The sequence below is a fragment of the Molossus molossus genome, unplaced genomic scaffold (genome assembly GCF_014108415.1).
Source record: "Molossus molossus isolate mMolMol1 unplaced genomic scaffold, mMolMol1.p scaffold_m16_p_11, whole genome shotgun sequence".
NCBI classification, from domain to species: Eukaryota; Metazoa; Chordata; class Mammalia; order Chiroptera; family Molossidae; genus Molossus; species Molossus molossus.
The window spans coordinates 6,418,468-6,435,108 of NW_023425346.1; positions in this window are offsets into that span (position 1 = coordinate 6,418,468).

A 16,641-nucleotide genomic window follows, 5' to 3' on the forward strand; every position below is an offset into this window, starting at 1 on the left:
GATCCATTTTAGATATTCATTAAAGACTTGTTGGATCGCCAGCTGGCTCAGTGGACTGAGCATCATCCCACGCACATACATGTTGCCCGTTCAATTCCAGGTCAGAACACACGCCCGGGCTCCAGGCTCCATCCCCAGTCTGGAGCGTTCCTGGGGCAGCTAATCCAGGTTTCTCTCTCATAAGTGTTTCTATCTCTCTCTATCAAAAAAAAAAAAATCAATAAAAAATATATTTTTTAAAAAGACGTATTAAATTGAATTATGTGGCATGTATAAATGTGTGAGGATAATTCATGAATTATTAATAATGTTTATCAATTGAGTATAATACAAGTCCACTAAACCATTGTTATAGGCCCTATCACATTTCAGGAAACCCTTTCCTTTTTAAACAGATATTAAAGAACAAATTACGTTTGATTACTCTGAGAATAGACCTCCCACCAAAGCATTTAGACACAAGCCAGACTGAAACAGACAGATGCATGTCATTCAAAGTTTAAGATGAAGCTGCTTCTCTGTGTGAGGAAAGGCTTTCTGCTTCTCTGAATTCCGTAATTGTCTTGTTTGCAGTCCCTCACCGTAGACCTTTGCCTCCTGCCAGCTGCTTACCAGATGTGGCCTCGGTGCCAAGAAGGAAAAGATTCCCAGAGAGCAAAGACAGGTATGAAATCAAACACTCTCCTACAATTACTGTTTTCCAGTTTCCACTAAATTATCCTTCTGGTGACCCCTCCTACTCATTAGATTTCAAGACAGTGCAAACATAACTAAAATGAAAAAGCTATTATTCACAGATGTGCTGCACACCTGAAGGGTAAAGTTAGTTTTCCTTTTGCATTGATTGTATCAATGATGCACTTTTTTTTTTTTTCCTGACTGTACTTTGATTTCTGTTTAGCTATGGCATAGAATTTGGATTTAAATATTAGTATATCATTTCCTCTGTGATTTCTAAAGTTGGGGTGAGAATAAAAGATTAGAAAACAGAATGGGAACATCAAGGTTTCTTCTCCATCTTCGAATAGATTCCCCTTTTAGAATATAAAATAATATCTTTATCTTTTAATCTCTATCTTAGAATGGGACATTAAGGCTCCTTCTTTATCTTTGAATAAAACCAAGCCCAAAATATTATTGAAATTACAAAACCCCTCTCTGTTGGTTATGCCCTATGTGAACTTGACAAATTTACCCAGTCTCTTTATAATGGTTTTCTTATGTATAAAATAAAATTAACATTGGGCACGAAATGATACAATACCTATGTTTTGGTATAATTTTAAGCATATGTTTGGGAGTGATGTCATCCAGATAGCAGACTAGGAAACTCCATTCCTTCATTTCCCAATAGTAACATTAAATTAAACACTAGATACTGGCTAAAATGATGTTATAGAATCTCTGGAAATCAGTTAAAAAAATTTACATCAGCCAAGTGAAATACCCATCAAGAAATAAATCACATTCAAAGTGGTAGGAAAGTATATGTGTTTTCTTTGGCTTTTGCCCCCACCCTCTCCAATGTTGGTTTGGGAGAAATTGGATCCTACATCCTAATTTCCTTCCCTGAACTGGGGATTAAGCAAAGCAGACAGAATTTGCAACATTGTAACTTGGCTGAGGACTGATAAACGCTCTCTCCATCCTTAACTGGGAAGCTAAACAACCTGAAACAGCACAGCTCAGAGCCCCTAGTGAAAGCCATGAGCGGCAAAGCTGGTAGAGCACACAGACCACATGCCTGTGTGTGCTTGCAGCAAGTGATTACTAACTGAGGAACACCACAGCACAGAGAAGTCCCAGAAAAGGGGGAAAAAACAAAACAAAACAAAACAGGCTCTCAATGAAAATAAGACATTAAAGAAAACTGTATGAAGAGAAGAAGGAAAAACACATAGAGGCCCAGAAAAAAACACGTGCTCAGAAAAGTGCTGAGGTCTATTGTGTTGCTTCCAAAGCGCAAACCATACCCTGATAGAGGGTCTGCTCTCTGCGTTAAACCAGTCTAAAAAGAATGGTAAAGGAGGTTTTTTTGTTTGTTTGTTTGTTTGTTTTTTCCCCCCAGATCACCAGTTTTTAACTAACGATCACAAAACATGCAAGGAAATAAGAAAACATGACGCATAAAAGGAACAACAACAACAAAAAATCGCTATAACTGTCTTCAAATAAACGTATGCATTGGGCTTACTAGACAAAGGCTTTAAAACAATAGTCTTGCCCTTGCTGGTGTGGCTCAGAGGTTAGAGTGTAGGCACCAAAGGGTCACAGGTTTGATCCGCAGTCAAGGGCACATCCCTGGATTGCGGGTTCGATCCCAGGTACTGGTCAGGACATACATGGGAGGCAACCAATCGATGTATCTTTCACATGAATGTTTCTCTCTCTCCCCTTCCTTCTCTCCCTTTCATTCTCTCTAAATATCAATTAAAAAATACCCGCAGGTGAGGATTAACAACAACAAAAACCAATAATCTTAAATATACTCGACAAGGGACAACATGGACAAAATGAAAGGAAATCAAAGAAATAATATATGAACAACATAATAAAATCACCAAAGACATAAAGTTAGTTTTAAAAGAACCAAAGGGAAAGTTTAGAGGTGAAAAATAAAACAACTTAATTGAAGAACTCAGTAGAGAAATTCAACCACTGATTTGAAATAGCAGAAGAAAATTAAGCTAATTTAAAGACAAGTAATAGGAAAATACTGAGTCTGAGGACAAAATAAATAAATAAATAAAGTAAGTCATCAAGAGAACTAAAATACACACTATGGGAAATAAGAGAACAAAAAAACATCACTACAAAAATTTCACTAGCCCTGGCTGGTTTGGCTCAGTAGGAGAGCATTGGCCCATGGACTGGAGAGTCCCTGGTTTGGTTTCCGCTAAGGGCACGTACCTGGGTTGCAGTTTGTCCCTTGCCCTGGTTGGGGTCGTGTGGGTGGCAGCCAATTGATGTGTTTCTCTCACATTGATGTTTCCCTCTCTCTCCTCCCCACTTTCTCCCTCTCACTCTCTCTGAAGATAAATGCAAAAAAAAAAGATGTCCTTGGGTGAGGATAAAAAAAAAAAAAAAAAAAGGTTTTTAAAATTTCACTAACACAAAGGAAGGCAGTAATGGAGAAAATAAGGGGGGAAAGAGAGATAAGACATACAGAAAAAATTAACAAAATGTCAAAAATAAGGCCTTCCCTCTCAGTAATAACTTTAAATATGCATGGATTAAAATCCCTAATCAAAAAATATAATGATGGTTGTTTCTTTTGCTGTGCAGAGCTTTTTTGTTTGATGTAGTCCCATGTGTTCATTTTTCCTTTGTTTCTCTTGTCTTAGGTGTTGTATTGGTGAAAATTCCACTGCGTATGATGTCTGAGATTTTGTTGCCTACATTTTCTTTCAGAATTTTTCTGGATTCATGAGTTACATTTAAGTTTTTTACCCATTTTGAGTTTATTCTCGTGTATGGTGTAAATTGATGTTCTAGTTTCATTTTTTTCCAAGTAGCTGTCTAATTTTTCCAACACCATTTATTGAAGAGACTGTCTTGACTCCACTGTATGCTCTTGCCACCTTTATCAAATATTAATTGAGCATATTGTTTTGGGTCAATTTCTGGGTTCTCTATTCTGTTCCATTGATCTATCTGCCTGTTCTTGTGCCAGTACCAGGCTGTTTTGATTACAGTGGCTTTGTAGTATAATCTGAAATCTGATTATGTGATCCCTCCTACTTTGTTCTTCTTTTTCAAGATTGCTATGGCTATTCGGGGTCTTTTTTGGTTCCATATAAACTTTTGGAGTGTTTGTTCTAGTTCTGTGAAATATATCATTGGTATTTTGATAGGGATTGCACTGAATCTATAGATTGTTTTGGGTAGTATGGACATTTTAATGATGTTAATTCTTCCAATCCATGAACAGGTATATGCTTCCACTTTTTTATATCTTCCTCTATTTCTTTTTACAATGACCTGTAGTTTTCTGTGAAGAGGTCCTTTACTTCTTTAGTTAAGTTTATTCTTAGTTATATTAATTTTTTTGCTGTGATGGTAAATGGAATTATCTTTTTAGTTTCTTTTTCTGTGATTTCATCATTGGTGTATAAAAATGCCGTGGACATCTTGACCTTAATTTTGGATCCCTCTATATGGGAGAAATGTCCTCAGGTGAGTATTGAAAACATATATATATGTATAATGACATAATGGGTCAAAAAGGAAATCCAAGTATAAGCTATCTAAAAGAGACTCACGTTAGATATAATGATATAGATAAACAGAAAGTGAAAGGATAGTGAAAGATGTTCCATGCGGATTGTAACCCAAAGAAAGCAGAAGGATCTATACCAATATCAGAAAAAATAGGCTTTACTCTAAAAACTATTACTTAAAACGGAGAATATTATGTACTGCTAATGGGGTCAATGCAGTAGGAAGATATGATAATTATTAATATATATGCACCAGGGTTCCTAAGTATATAAAGAAAATATTGATGCTTGACCAGTGTGACTCAGTGGACTGAGCATCATCGCATGGACTGAGAGGTCTCAGTTTGATTCCCCATCATGTCATATGCCTGGGTTTTGGGCTCGAAACCCATTTACTATTCTTTCATGATTACTAACAATCCTAAATAAATAAGAAAATTATAATCCCTCTAATAAAAACAATTAACAAAAGTTCTTAAAGGCATGGCCATACTTTGCATAAAGAAATCCCACAAAAAGAATAAGAAAGGAGGGAAGAAGGTAGGCAGGGTGGGAGGGAGGAAAGTAGTCATGCAGGCATTGAAGGGATGGAAGGGAGAAGCAAAAAAAAAAAAAAGAGAGAGAATTAAAAGTCGTAGTACAGCCCTGCTTGTGTGGCTCAGTGTGAGTGTCATCTTATAGATTGAGAGGTCCCTCCCTATTCCATTCCCAGTCAGGGCACATGCCTGGGTTTGGGGCTCGATCTCCAGTAGGGGGCGTGCAAGAGGCGTCCAATAGATATTTCTCTCTCAAATAGATGTTTCTATCTCTCTCTTCCTTCTCTTTCTAAAAAAAAAAAAAAAAATCAATAAATACATAGTTTTTAAAAGTCCTAGGATAATAATGAAATAAGGTGAAAATTAGTATGAAATTAGATAATACTAAGAAGCTTGGAGACCTATCTTTTAAAAAATGATATCCAGTGGATAGAATGTTTCAAGGAATAAGCATTTAGCAAGGTTCCTTATTTTAGGAATGTTCCGTGGTTCTAAGGACAAAGAGCGTGACTATGTCAGTTCTTGGGGATCTTTGACTTAGAGCTTTCTCAGGAGAGGCAGAGAATTACAGCCAGAGCGCGAGTAAGAAAGTGAGTAGAGCGAATATACACTTCCCTTCTTCTGGGTGCATGGCCACGTGCCTAGCTTTGCATAAAGAAATATGAGAAAAAATAATGCATGTCACTAGCAGATGGAAGCATGTGTCTGTGCTGGGCTCTCCAGCCATCTCTGTGAATGCTGTCATGAATCCTGACCCGTATCCTGAGCAAATAACATGACAGGGATGGCGGTGCCTTTGTCTACCTGCATTCCTCAGGGCTTTGAGGAGCAGAGTGCCCTTTGCCAACCTTTTCTGGACATGAAGCATGAGAAGGAATAATCCTATGGTTTTGTTAAATTACTACAATTTGGAGGTTTTATTTTACAGCAGCATAACTTATACTAGCCCGGATAATACATTATCCACCGTCACACTTTCATCATCAAAAGAGAAATTCACAGCAGTGCTGTCTCAGGTGAAGATTCTTTTCAGATAGATAATTTGTACTGTGCAATAAATTTCTTTTTAAAGCTTAAAGAAAGAGATAAAGGAGAGAGACCACCAATAGCTCCACAGAGATTGAGATAATGATCACTGTGGAGCCCTTGAATTTATAAAATGTCTCTTGTAAAATGTTCAGAGAGTTTAACCCTTCACAGTCACAGAAATAAATTACTTTCTTCATTGAATTTCTAATATTGCATGTCCACCATACAAATACAGCCCTTCACATTTTAAGTGGAAATAAAGGAAGAAATGTCAAATATGACTTCAGCTTAAAAAGCAGCCTCATTTTTTGTTCTGTTTGCAATGTTACACAAAGCATGAAATGTGGAAGATCACGGGAACGTGATCATCATGTAGAATAGCACACCCCCCCCCCCCCCCCCCGCTTTGAGCATGATTTATCTTTTCCCTGAAGGCTTGGTTAATTTGCCAAGATTTTCTAGTAAGAAGCCAATTATTACATCATTAAGGTTTACCTCAATGTTCGTAGAGCAAATGATGATAAGAGGTTACCCTTAATCCTCACAGAAGCCCTTAATAAGTAGAGACTATCAAGCCACAAAAAGTTATTAAAGCTTCATCATGTATACAGTGGAAAGCAAAAAAACTCACTTTGCTGTACTTCTACGTAGCCCCTGAGAAGTAAGCAGGAGGCACTGTCTGGAAACTGAAGGATGTTCCCTGCAGCAGACTAATCAATACGCACAGAGGCCACTGCCCTTCACATCTCACTCTCCTTCCTGAATCCAGGCGTGCTCAGAGGTGGACGCCCTGCGTGGAGACCAGTGGAGAGAAGGCCACAGGATGAGCATGGCCGATCAGGGACAGGGCGCTGGTCCGAGTCCCCACACCATCACTGGAATCCCCATTCCACCTTGACTTGCCTAACCCCAGATTTCTAACTTAGTGACAACAAACCTACCCCCATACTTGTTCAAGACACTTTTGGTAGTCTTTTTTTGTTGCCTGCAAATGAATACCTTTTCCAACTGACCAAAACTACTATATAACTTCTATTCTAAACTCTAACATATTTTTCACTTTTAACTTTTGAAACCTCTCAAGACAGTTAAGACACAGAACTGTTATTTGCAACTATGCAAATGAGGAAGTGTAGGACCCAGTGCAGACGAGGTAGCTTAGGACCAGGTGCAGACAAAGAAGCTTAGGACCAGGTCAGGTGCAGACGAGGAAGTGTAGGACCAGGTGCAGATGAGGAAGCATAGGGCCAGGATCCACCAGATCCATCAGATAGTTGTATTGCTTACTCTTCCCTCCTTATAGCTCCAGCAAGGAGTCTGGTTTACAAGTTTCCAATCTTCTTTTTCAGCAATAGACATCATATTCTTTAAACCAGAAATCTTCTGCGGCCACACGCTGGGTCCCTTCTGGCAATTACTGCTTGTGTGATCTGGGGCAAGTGATGTCTCCGAGCCTTTGCTTTTTTACAGAATTGTAATAAGAACGAAATCCAATAATGACTTATGGTCCTGGCAAGTCATAATAGCTGCAACTCATACAGAGCACTTACATGTATGCAAGACACTGCACTAAACACTTCATAGAATGACTCATTCAATCCTCACTGCAGCCCTGTGGGAAACGCACATTGTAGTTCAGAATATACAGATGAAAATTGAGCACAAGGAGAATGTAATTTGCCTGAGGTTGTACTGATGGTGATAAAGCAGGGATTCCATCCCTGTGGTCTGGCAATAACATTCATGCTCAGGCCTCTATGCCACACAGGTAAGTCTATTCCGAACAGCCACTTCCTGCACTTTATTTTTTTCCAGTGAATGGCTACACATTGATAAGAGACCACATAACCCTCCTGTCCCAATGGAACATTCTCCCCACGTGACTGACTTCCTTCCCAGTGTGCACACCACCACATTCTGCATGCATTTCCCACCAGGCTTGCCTGAGCATCTCTGCTGTCCAGCCCTACATGGCATCACGTTTTCCCAACACCCAAACTAATTATACTCCCAGTCACACTGCTCATTGCACACCCCAAGTCCAACGCCTAATTACACTTGCAGCAAGGCATCTTACAAGAGCCCCAGACAAGCATCTCATTATGGTGTACCAGACAAGCATCTCATTACAGGGCTCGACACATCTGACTTCCCACAGAGACACCCATCTCATTAAACACTGTTGAGAAACACACATATGAACTGAGGACTTTAGATATTCGTAGCATTAAACCTGATTTGTCATATCCCATTTCACATAAATTTTTTAAAGTTTTTTTTTTTTTTTTTTTTAGAAATAAGCATCACACAGTACCTATTATTATTTAAGTTCTTTTTTTTTTTTTTTAGGTCAGCTAACTTTTTTTTATTGTTGACTCTATTACAGATGTCCCTCATTCCCCTACACCTTTGCCTCCCTCCCCTCCTTGCCTCCCCCAGGCCTTCACCATATCTGTTTCCATGGCTATGCATATATGCATATATATCCTTTAGTTGATTTATTCTCACTCTTCCAACCCTCCTGTTCTGAGATCTATCAGTCTGTTCCATTTGTCATGACTCTGGTCCTATTTAGTCTGAGATTTTACTGCCTATGTTTTTTTTTTCTATGATTTTTATGGTTTTGCGACTTATAGTTAAGTATTTTATCAATTTTAAGTTTATTCTTGTCTCTGGTGTAAGTTGGTGGTCTAGATGCATGTTTTCATGTTTCTGTCTAATTTTCCCAACACCATTTATTGGAGAGACTGTTTTTAGTCCATTATATTTTCTTGCCTCCTTTGTCAAATATTAATTGAGCATAGAGGCATGGGTTGATTTCTGAGCTCTCTGTTCTGTTCCATTGATTTATATGCCTGTTCTTATTCCAATACAAGGCAGTTTTGACTACAATGTCTTTGTGGTATTGTTTGATATCAGGTAATATAATTCCTCCAACTTTGTTCTTCTTCCTCAACATTGCTGTGGCAATTTGGGATCTTTTTTGGTTCCATATAAATATTCACAATATTTGTTCTAGTTCTGTGAAATATGACATTTGTACTTTGTTCTTGTTGTTGTTAGCTCTCACCCAAGGGTATTTCTCCATTGATGTTTAGAGATAGTAAAAGGGAGGGAGGAAGACAGAGAGAGACATTGATGTGAGAAAGACACACTGGTTGGTTGCCTCCTATTTGACCCAGACCAGAGCCAGGGATTGAACCTGCAACCCAGGTACCTTCCCTTGACCAGAATCATACCTGCAGCCCTTCAATCCACAGGCTGATGCTCTAACCACTGAGCAAACCAGCTAAGGCTGGCATTGGTATTTTAATAGGGATTGCATTGAGTCTATAGGTTGCTTTGGATAGTATGGACATTTTAATGATAATTTTTTCTAATCCACGAATATGATATATACTTTCACTTGTTTGTATCTTCCTCTATTTCTTTTTTTCAATGACCTATAGTTTTCCAAGTTTAGTTCTTTTAATGTCTTCATTAAGTTTGTTCCTAGGTACCTTCATATTTTTTGTTGCAGTGGTAAATGGGATTGTTTTCTTGGTTTCTCTTTCTGAGAGCTTGTTGTCAGTGTATAAAAATGCCACTGACTTCTGGATATTAACTGTGTATCCTGCTACATTGCCTAATTCATGTATTAACTCTAGTAGTTTTTTGTTGGATCATGTCATCTGTGAATAATGACAGTTTTACCTCCTCCTTTCCAATTTGGATGCCTTTATTTCTTCTTCTAGTTTGATTGCTGTGACTAGGACATCCAACACTATGTAAAGTAAGGTTGGTGAAAGCAGACATTCCTGTCTTGATCTGATTTTAAGTGGAATGCTTTTAGTTTTTGAATATGATGTTGGCTGTAGGTTTTTCATGTATGGCTTTTATTATGTTGAGGTATAATCCCTCTATTCCCACTTTGCTGAGAGTTTTTATCATAAATGGGTGCTGGATTTTGTTGAATGCTTTTTCTTGTGTCTATTAATATGATGATGTAATTTTTAATTTTTATCCTTAATTTTGTTTATTTGAGGTATCACATTTATTAATTTTTAAATGTTGAAACAATCTTGAATCCTCAAAATAAATATCACATGGTCTTGGTGTATATTCTTTTTAATGTATTGCTGGATCCGATTTGTTAATATTTTGTTGAGGATTTTAGCATCTATATTCATCAGGGATATTGCCCTATACTTTTCTTTCCTGGTTTTGAAATTTGTGTCTTTTCCTGGTTTTGAAATTTGGATAATGCTGGCCTCATAAAAAGAGCTTGGAAGTCTTTCTTTCTCTTGAATTTTTTGGAATAATTCGAGAAGTACAAGTATTAGTTCTTCTTTGAAAGTTTAGTAAAATTCACTTGTGAAGCCATCCAGTCTAGGACTTTTGTTTGCTTGGAGTTTCTTAATTACTTCTTCAATTTCATTAGTTGTTACAGGTCTATTCATGTTTTCTGAATTTTCCTGATTGACTTTTGGATGATTTTATGTTTCTAGTAATTTGTCTATTTTTGCCAGTTTGCCCAATTTGTTGCATATTATTGTTCATAGTATTTTCTTACAATTATTTGTATTACTGTGGTGTTGGTTGTTAGTTCACCTCTTTCATTTCTGATATTTATTTTGACCCTCTCTCTTTATGTCTTGGTGATTCTGGCTAAAAGTCTGTCAATCTTGTTTATTTTTTCAAAGAATCAGCTCTTGGTTTCATAAATCTTTTTTGTATTATTTTTTAAGTCTCTATGTCATCTATTTTCATTCTGATCTTTTTTATTTCCTTCTTTCCATGCACTCTTGGCTTTTCTTGTGCTATTTTTTCTAGTTCCTTTAGTTTTAAGTTTAGATTATTTATTTAAAATGTTTTCTTATTTCTTGAGGTAGGCCTGTAATTCTATGAACTCCCTCTTAGCACTGCTTTTGCTGTGTCCCGTACATATAGGGTAGTTATGTGTTCCTTTTCATTGGTTTCCAGGAAGTGTTTCATTTCTTTCTTGATCTCTTTGGTAACTCATTCATTGTTTAATAACATCCTATTCAGCCTCTATGTGTTTGAATCTTTTTGAGGTTTTATTTTTATTGTGATTAGTTTCTAATTTCATACCACTGTGATCCAAGAAGTACTTGATATGAGTTCAATCTTTTTAATGTAAGTCTTATTTTGTGTCCTAATACGTGGTCTGTCTTTGAGAATGTTCCATGTGCACTTGACAAGAATGTATATTCTGTAGATTTAGGGCAAAATGTTCTATATCAATTAAATCCAACTGATCCAGGGTGTCCTATAGGGTTGCTGTTTTCTGGCTGACTTTTGTCTGGAAGATCTATCCAGTGATGTCAGGGGCTGTTAAGTTACCTTGCTATGACTGGGTTGCTATTGATCTCTCTTTGAAAGCCCTCCAAGAATTATTTTATATATTTAGGTGCTGCAATATTGGGTGCATATATTTTTTACCAGGGTTATACTCTCTTGCTGGATCGATTATTATTATGTAGTGACATTCTTTGTCTCTTGTTATGCCTTTGTTTTGAAGTCTATTTTGTCAGACATAAGTATTGCTACCCCAGCTTTTTTTAAATTTCCATTTTCATGGAATATTTTTTCCATCCCTTCACTTTCAATATGTGTGAGTCTTTTGTTTTGAGGCGGGTCCTTGTAGACAGCATATATATGGGTCATGTTTTCTTATCCATTCAGCCATTCAGCTACTCTATGACTTTTGATTGGAACATTAAATCCATTTAAGATTATTATTTAAGGTTTTTATTGATAGATACTTAGTTATTGTCATTTCAATTCATCATGCTTATGTTAATCTCACTCTCTATTTCTTCTTCTTCTTAAAGTAGTTCTTTAATATTCTTTGCAGTGCTGGTTTGGTGGTAATAACCTCCTTCAGTACATCAATTATTGCCAAACACTATGTGAGTTTCAGAAAGGCTTGTCTCTTCCAGTGCTGGATGCCTGGGGATGGAGGTAGAAAAATAGTTAGAAAGCATGTGTTTAGATCCAAACTAAAATGTCAGCAAAGTTGAACCCATGGGCAATTGTCAAGGTTGGAGAATCTTCATTTGCTAAGCATAGAAAACCCATCCATTTTATTTTTAGTTTTTCTTCGGAAAAACACAAACAAATAACATGCTCACTTTACTGAAAAACAAAAATAATAAATAGAAAATAAATCACCAATACTACCATCATTCAACTATAACCATAAACTGTAAAGTGTATATCGTTTTAGCTATATATGTTAACATATATGTGGTAGGCAAAATTATGATTCCCAAGAACATCCTATACCATAATTTCTGTGACAGAATACATTTTCTTAGGGCTAAAGAAACCTTTCAAATGTAAGTAAAAATACCAGTCAGTTGACTTTAAGATAAGGCAAGTTTCCTGAATTATTTTGGTGAGCTTAATATAACTCATATAAGCCTTTAGAAGCAGCAAAAGAAAGCCAAATGACAAATTCAGAGATATTAGAAGCACGTGAAAGAATCAACTGGCCGTTACTATCTTAAAGAAGAAGGGAGACATGTATCAAGAAAATGAAAACCTCAGTCCTACAACCACAAACAATTGAATTCTGTCCACAGTAAAAATGAATTCAGGAACTAGTTCTCCTTCAGAGCCTTCCAAAAATAATGCACGTCTGCCAGACCTTGATTTTAGGCTCACAAGACCCTGCGCAGAGAATCCAGGCACCTTGTGGTGGAATTCTGACCCACAGGGCTATAATATATAATAAGTAGGTTTTATTTTAATCTGATAAATTTGTGGTAAAGTGTTATACATTAGTAGAAAACTAATAAAATATGCATAGTTTTTTAAATTTAAATTATACTATGTATATTTTTGAAGTCCATTTATGTGATAAGGTACCTAAAATATTTTACATGTTAAAAATGCATGTTAACAAAATATTTAATGTCTGTGTATTTATTAGCTGAATCATAACATAAATAACCATGTATTTGGAACATATAGATGATTATTTTGTTATTAAAAATAAATGTCATGCCCTGCCGGAGTGGCTCAGTGGTTCAGCGTCGACCCATGCACCAAGAGGTCTTGGTTATATTCCAGGTCAGGGCACATGCCCAGGATGTGGGCCAAATCCCCAGTGGGATGCGTGCAGGAGGCAGCCAATAGATGTTCTCACTCATTGATGTTTCTATCTCTCTCTCCCTCATCCTTCCTCTCTAAAATCAATAAAGAAAAATAAATAAATAAATAAATAAATAAATAAATAAATAAATAAATAAATAAATGTCATGATTTATCAATTGTCATTTTGGATTTTACAGGATACAAATAATAGCATTGCCTTACCTAATACAAGGTCACTGTTCAATGAGCATAAGATATAATTGCAAATACAAAATTATCAAACAAGAATTATGTATGGATCAATTACCTACTAAATTTGGGTGTATTTGGAATAATCATTCTTACAATCATAGAAAATTAAAAAACAATCTGAGAGTTATCATTTGGCAGGATTATACAGATTTTAATCATCCATTCTACAAATATCTGTTAAGAACTTCTTCTGATCAAAGCTCTATGACGGGTTCCAGAAATATAGGGATGAAAACAATGATTGAAGCTATGTCCAGCAGCCTCAGGTTGTCAGAGGAAACTAGGCAGCAATCATACACTAACATTCAAAATTTTAATAGGTATGACGCAGAAAGAATACTTTATATCTCAGTTTACTAATGTAATTTTTCAGAGAGTTACATTGTATATGAGACTCAAAATAAAAAAATAATTTTAAAATGTATGAGAATCAGGCAATGAAGCCTGAATTGAACACCAATGACTCTTCATAGACCAAGTGTAGGTGTGGGGATGGTATTTCATAATTAAAAAATTCTGCCTTATTTTATGGGGGTATATTGAGGTGAAATAGTATAAAAGGTGCACCCTGGCCGGTTTGGCTCTGCGGTTAGAGCATCGGCCTGTGGTCCAGAGAGACCCGGGTTTGGTTCCCGCTAAGGGCATGTACCTCGGTTGCAGTTTGTCCCTGGCCCTGGTTGGGTCGTGGGGGTGGCAACCACTCAATGTGTCCCTTTCACATTGATGTTTCTCTCTCTCTCTCTACCTCCCACTCCATCTGAACAAAAAATGGAAAAATGTCCTCGGGTGAGGATAAAAAAAAAGAAAGAAAGAAAAATGTAGCAGTGCATTTACAGGTAATGTGAATATTATATATATGTGTGTGTATATTTTTTAGACAGAGTGGGAAGGGGAGAGAGATAAACATTGATGTGAGAGAGACACATCAATAAGTTGCCTCCTGTATGACCCTGACCAGGGCCAGGGACGAAACTGCAACTAAGGTACATGCCCTTGACTGGAATCCAACCCACGACTGTTTGGTCTATGGGCCCGCACTCTAACTGCAGAGCCAAAATGGCCAGGGCCTATTATGTATTTTAAAGGTAAAGGAATGAATGGAAAAACTACTCCGTGGAATGAAAAATGTAAAGATGTTTCTGGAACCTGTTGTCAAATGAAAAATAAGGAAACAATAAAAAACTACTAGGGTCCTATAAAAAAAAATGCAGAACCCAACCTGACTGAACCTAACTACCAATGACAGGATGGTTTGAGCCTCTGCTAGTATTATAATGTCATTGGATTAAGCCTTATTAAATTTGTTTAAATCTATGAGCTTCTGAAATTCTGTTGACAGTAACTTTTATGGGACATCTTTTGAGAGTACTAAGGAAGCCAACTCATTATTTTGAACACTGGAAAACAAAGGGAAGGAATCAAGCATTTGTCCACCTTCTGCTTGTTTAAACTGGACCTTATTACTATGAGTTGAATAGTTCATGGGAAGTTTGTCTTAAGGAAATAGTCTAGCTAATTAATGATGAAAGAATATTAACATCAGAATGTTACAACTTGAACCTTAATCAATCCATGGATTTACTAATAATTATCTATAACTGCTAGTACAAAAATACAAATATGCATTGTGCATCTTCTGAAAAATTATATAAAACAACTTTGAAGAAGACTTACTAATGAACGAATAAATAGATGATTTAATTATTTAACTAATCTGACTACCTAGTTACAGAAAATAAAATAAACAAAGGAATATATCAAATGGCACCATGAATATATACCCTTCAATATTCTGACTTTTGGAAATTCTATAGAACACATAACCTGGTTTCTTCAACTAAAGATTACATCGGAGAAACTGTAAATGAGGTGTATTAGTTCGGCCTATATATTAAGACAAAAAGTTCACAGTAAATATTTAATGATACAAAAAAACGTATTGTTAATTTTGTTTTGGTATCATAATACCATTGTGGTTTTGTTTGCAAAAGGAACCCCTATCTATTAAAAATGCATCATTAAATATTTATGGTTCAACTAATATGATGTCTAGATTTTCTTCGCAGTAATCTTGAGCACAGGAGTGGAGATAGAAAAAATAAGATTGTCCATAAGTGAGTTGGACCTTGTTGAAACTTGGTAGGTGGAGATTCATTATGCCATTTTCTCTTCTTTTGCATGTTTGACAATTCCTGAACCAATTTTTTTATCATAAGTCTTTTCATAAGTTAAAATACTCATTGTTTTAAAGGATATGGTAAAAACAGTTCTACATTTTCAGGAAAACATTTTGTTATTATAATCAAGTATAATTTAAGTGTTAAAAGTGTATGCTATTGACTTAATTTCAAAATCAGAAATCTAACCTAAAAGTGTAATTATAAATACAAATAAGAGTATATGCCTTAAATTACTTATTAATGTAAAATATGGAGGCAAGTGAGATATTCAATAATATAAATAAGTAAAATATATCTAAACAGTTGCATATCATATAGATACGTCTAAGGTATCTCAAGAGCTTTGATGGTTAGAGAAGCTCAAATCATGATGTAATACAAATTGAAATAAGCTGGATTCAGCATGGTATTGTGTGATTGTACCTATGTAAGAAATGGATTCATATTCAATCATCCAGTCATGATAATTCAACTCATATTCCTTAAGTGTCTTCTATGAACTGAAGACTAGAAAAGCTGCTGGGATACAGTAGTTTAATTTTTTTTTAAATATAGATATTGTCTCTATTCTCTAAGAGTTAACAGTCTTCAGTTGGATTGTTGCCCTGTTTCTGAGGTAAAAGAATGAGTGCAATAACAAAACATCAGCCTTCCCATTGAGTTATTTACAAATATTCCCAAGGATCAGATGGGAAATTGCAAACAGTAAGTTCTATGAAAGTGTTAGCTTTAAACTGCCAAAGACACACAACAAGCATGCACCTGACTTCTATGGAATGACAGCAATGGAGTCTGATGTTGGGAGTTAATAATTTAATAGGATTTAATGAACTACCTAGAATGTAGAGTGAGAACAATGGGAAAATATCTAGAAAATAATCAAAATAAACAAGAGGAATGAAGTCATGTTAAGATTAGTGAAAACATCGGTGTAGTAGAAATGTAATTTCCGAGGAAGGCAGGTGTTGGGGAGGCCATGGCATAGTGCACGATGAGAGACATCCAGCTGGCATCCCAGGGAAACGGAAAGCCATGGAATGAGTGATGTCTTAGAAACCTGCGGGATTCAAATATTGCTCTTTATACTTTTCTGTAGTGGACAAAATTAAACAAAAATAAAAGTGGAGAAATATGTACGCTAGAGACAGCGAGGGTTTCTGGGTGGAGGTAACAAATGAGAATGGCAATGAAGGACGATACGCAGATACTGGGGATGGGTCAGTGACAGAGGGAAAAATAAAGGCAGAAATGAAACATAGTAGACAGTCACAACCATCCAAGCAAGAGGTAGTAGGTTCTCAATAAAGAAGCTTACAAGGAGGC